The sequence below is a fragment of the Mycetomoellerius zeteki genome, unplaced genomic scaffold, assembly GCF_001594055.1.
Source record: "Mycetomoellerius zeteki isolate Tzet28-1 unplaced genomic scaffold, Tzet1.0 scaffold83, whole genome shotgun sequence".
Classification (NCBI taxonomy): domain Eukaryota; kingdom Metazoa; phylum Arthropoda; class Insecta; order Hymenoptera; family Formicidae; genus Mycetomoellerius; species Mycetomoellerius zeteki.
Genome location: NW_017257862.1, coordinates 85220 through 90428, shown reverse-complemented (window position 1 = coordinate 90428; position 5209 = coordinate 85220).

Sequence of the window (5209 nt, the reverse complement as noted above, 5' to 3'; positions counted from 1 at the left end):
GGGGGGGGAGAGAGAGAGAGAGAGAGAGAGCAGTTTATGTTGATTGTAAAGAGCAACTAAAAATGAGCGAATTAAAGAAGATAATTTTTTATTATTTTTGATGATATGATTCCCATGATTACGTTGGACCATTTACATTTGGATGAAACTGCGATAGTATGTGTGACTGTAAAATGAAAATAAAACGCCTCTCAGATATAAGCCGATATGACATCATTATCTTGCACAACTTAAATTTCCGAAAAAATTCAATATTGTGTAAAGATATTTAAATAAAAGCGAATTAAGCCTTTTTTATGCTTAACGACAAGTTTCATAAATAATCTTTTGGATTCCCAATGGGTTCCCTTTTATCCCCCATAGTAGCTGACACAAAGTGTTTTGCTCGACACATCTTAGTGACATAAATGTAGCAAATTCACATGTTTTCAGTGTTAATAAATAATTTAACCCTTTTATATTATATTCTTTATCACACAATAAAATCATAACCTTAAAAGAAATAAATTATTAATTAAAGTTGTAAGATAATTCTAAGACAATCCGGAAATAGAGGAAACCCAGTGTAAGAATATCCTAGTGTCTGGATGGAAAAATGGAGGAAATAAAGTTTCTACACACACACACACACAATGATCGTCTCTCGATGAGATCATTGAGCACTATTTTATAATTTTTTATACAAGAATCGAACCAACGGATATTCAGCGAATAATTTCGAATGCGATTTATAACAGAAGACTTATAGCATTACGTTCTTTCTCCCTTCGCCAGTTACTTTGGAATTTAAACAGATTTATCACGTACGCGAAGCCGTGCTCTGACGGACCATTCTGAGCTCTGAATGCTCCGAAAATCTTGCTCTGTGCACCAGTACTCCGATTTTATCGCGTGATTATTCCGGTATCCGAGAGATACCTCTATACCGAGAGATAACTTTACCGCATGGCGAAGAGTGAAAGACGAAATCTCTCCTCCCGGCATGCGCCTATATACAGGGTGGTATGAATTTAATGTCTAAACTTTGGGAGCGTGTAGAGGATCGATGAACTAAGAAAAAAAATATCTCCTGTAGAGACATGCCCGTTTTTGTTTCGTTTCAGAGAAAATCGTAAAAAAAGGTAAAACGTAGTTGTTTCGTTCCTGCACTGCCTCTGAAATATTATTGTCGCTGAAATCGTGCACGAAAACAAGAATAATAATTTCGTTTTCAAGTGAAAACTTTTTTTGTTTGTTTACATTTCTACCTTTCTTCTGTTGTGCCGCTACTACCACGGCACGGTTCGAGAATCCACAAGGACTTCGAAGAAGGGAGCAAATAATTGTTCATTGTGTTTTTTAACGTAGAAATATATTTAGAACCAATTATACACTATTCACAAGTGGTTTTATTACTCTTCACAAATCCATTTAGCACTATTCACTTCGCGGTATGTACTCTTAGAGTTTCGGCGAGACGACGAGCAGAGTAACGCGACGTGTTTCGTTCAATTTTCTGACCGATGATCGCGTCCGCGGTCGCGCTTATATTCAATATTTTCCGAGTCATCCTTGAGCGTTCCGTTTATCGGGCGAGGACAGCTTTTGCGCAACTTCTTGAGTCCGCGTTTCTACGTTATTATAATTTATAATCTTCGCTCACTTCGCTGGTGTCAAGATCGAGCTTTCTAAAACACTATAATAAAGTTATTTTTTATTAAGTACTTTTCGAGTTACAAGGCTTGAAAGTTACAGTACCGCTGGTATTAGCATTACGCAGGGTGTCCGATCGACGGCTAAAATCTCTTGAATGTTGTTCAGGATCATGTCCTGGATAACATTCGTCAAGATCAAAGTCATTGGAGGTTGTACCTCTTATTTTCATTTTTACGTAAAAATGAATTCTTAGTGCAAAAATGAAAATAACAGGTACGATCTCCAATGACTTTGATCTTGATAAATACGTATACTATATGTATACATAAAATATGAAATCATTCCATGTAGCACAGTAGAATCGGCAAAACATTCAGAAAGCGCTTATGCAGATGCAATCCTCCTGAATTAGCGCTTTCTGAGCGTTTTGCAGATGCTGCTGTGCTACAAGAGATAAATAAATTAAATATATGCAATTCTTCCCTAGCAATCACACAAACTTAAAAAATAATACAGTCTCGTCAAGATCGTTTGATCTGCGAAAGGAGGATGTTAAAAAGAGGTTGAGTTTTGCTCACTAAGATGTAAGTATTATAAAAGGAATAGCGTTTTTTACAGATTACAATTTTGACCTCCTGAATACGATAACGTTAATAAAAAGTTCGGGATCGATAGGGAACACCTTGTGGCGTATGGATTTCAACCATTTCGCTTACGGACTTACTCTACGCTCTGTTACATCCCTAGCTACAAGTGAATGATCGATCAATATAGAATTAACGTTAATCGACATTGAATTAACATCGATTTGACGTCGGGCGACGTTGAATCAACATCGATTTGACGTTCATCGACTAACCATTAATGGCTTAGCTGGAAAACCAGCTTACTCCCGACCCCGACACGTTTACAGTCTCTACTGCTACTGTTCATTGTGGACGGCGCATAAGAATTAACCAGTCAGAATTAAAGGCCGGAATCCATAGTCTGGTTTTAATCTAATAGCGTTTTCGATTGGGAAAAAATTAGTGCGCACCAGTGCGCACTCAGTTCACACCAACACTGGACGAGTTCCATGGGTTGCACTGAATAGTGCAAGTTCAAAAGGACACGCCAAGATTTTCAGTGCTAAAGCTGAAATGCCATTTCGAGTTGTAAGATTGTAAGGACTTGATTAAAATGCAGAAAGAACGCAGAAAAATAACTTGGACATCTCATATTCATAACTTTAAGTAATAAAAAATTTTTTACTCTATATGTAATTAAATAATATATAAGATATCAAGAATATCATATATGTACATATCTATCAATAATTGTACACATTTGCATGCTATAAATTACAGATTTGCTTGTCCCTACTGTATATTCTTTTATACTGTGACAAAATGATGCACTGATATCCTATATACAGGGTCATCGAAAAGTATCGGACCCCCCTAATATCTTCAGTTAGAATGCATTTTGGAGAAAATGTCCAATAGCAAAGTTGTATGGTTTCAAGCGAGGAGTAAGATGATGACCTTGACTTTGATCTTGACCATGTCCTTTAAGGTCATTTCAAGGTCAACCTTATTTTTTTAAATGGAACCCCCTACATTTTATTGCATATTTTTATAGCTTATCTCGAGAGCTTTCCAAAACACTATAATAAAACATTTTTTCATTAAGTACTTTTTGAGTTATAAAGGTTTGAAGTTAACAATTTGTTAAGTAACTTACTGAAAATATTAGGGGGATCCGACACTTTTTGATTAATATATTTTCTTTAAACCAATTAATTGGTCTCATTATTCCGCTCACAAAAGTATTAAGGTTATGATTATACTGAAAACTAAATAATATTTTACAAGATTTACATTTTGTGTCAAAAAATTGTTAACTTCAAACCTTTATAACTCAAAAAGTACTTAATGAAAAAATGTTTTATTATAGTGTTTTGGAAAGCTCTCGAGATAAGCTATAAAAATATGCAATAAAATGTAGGGGGTTCCATTTAAAAAAATAAGGTTGACCTTGAAATGACCTTAAAGGACATGGTCAAGATCAAAGTCAAGGTCATCATCTTACTCCTCGCTTGAAACCATACAACTTTGCTATTGGACATTTTCTCCAAAATGCATTCTAACTGAAGATATTAGGGGGGTCCGATACTTTTCGATGACCCTGTATGTATTCAGTGCACTGAACTGGCACCGTCAAATGGATACGTGACATACGCGCCAAGTGCGCATTGGCACTGCCAATCGAACACGCTCTTGACACTGAGTGCAGTCAGTGCACCCCAATCGAAAATGATATAAAGCAATGGCTACGTTTACACCGTGCGCTTAGTCCGCGACCTATACATACAATAGATGTCTTTGTTTAATATACAGGATAAACAAGGACGTCTATTGTATTTAGGCCGCGGCCTAAATACACGGTGTAAACGTAGCCGATGTCTTAAGATGCTAATACGGCTCTCTGATTGGTTCATGCACTGGCTTAAGACCATCTTGAATCTTGAGCAACATTTATGTTAGGGATTCCGCCCTAACCCCGGATCTACAATAGGTGTTTTAAGCCTTAAGTCGTAAGAAATTGGCCAATTACAGTCAAATTCGAGGGGAACAGTCGACTGTGATTCGCCCACTTCTTATGGCTTAAGGCTTAAGACCCTATTGTAGATCCGGAGTAAGAGTTCAAAGAAGAGATCCTCGGGGATCTCTCTATTCTACAGCCAATCAACAGGCTTGAAAAATTTGTCGTACGATAAAAACGCACAAATGAAATATCACCCTGAGGCTGGTCCTATATTAAGGTAAATGTTCACGAGCTGCTCAAACCGGCTGTTTCAGTGTCAAAAAGGATCACGTGATCAAAATGGAAGCTTGATATTCGTCAATTTTGACCACGTGATCCTTTTGTCGCTGAAACAGCCTGTTTGGGGTGCGTTCCAAAATTCACTCCGAGTAACAGACTCTACGCCGTTCCAAAACGCGAGGTAACTGACCATATGGGCGGAGTCTATTCGTTCCAAAAGTAGGATGTATGCATGTACATACATATATAGTTTATCTGAGTTTATCTCTTTCTAAATAAAATATTAAATATAATATTATATGTATATATAATATTACTTTACCTTTTCACGTTCCAAATTTGTCAACTCGAGTAACGTACTCTGACTTACTCTTTCCGCCACTACTCCGGGTTCTTTAGAGTTACTCGGAGTGAATTTTGGAACGCACCCTTGAGCAGCTCGTGAAAATTTACCTTTAGTCGCACCGTAGTGTCGCAAGCGTTGTGATCCAATCAGAATCGGGCTAGATTGATGTTGACTGGAACGCAATGCTTGCTATGTGACTAATGTAGAACCAGCTTAATATTGGCCTAACAACACTGGATACGACTGGATTAGGCTTAAAACAAGCAGCAGCAGCAACTCCTAAGCAAAAAAACTATTCAACCTCGCCTTATTTTATTTTTACTAAATTTGTTCAAGTACCACGCAGAGTGGTAGAAGACTTCATTTTACTTTCAATCGGAGGTCTTCACCGACAAAAAAATTTTTACAAAAAAAAATATTGAC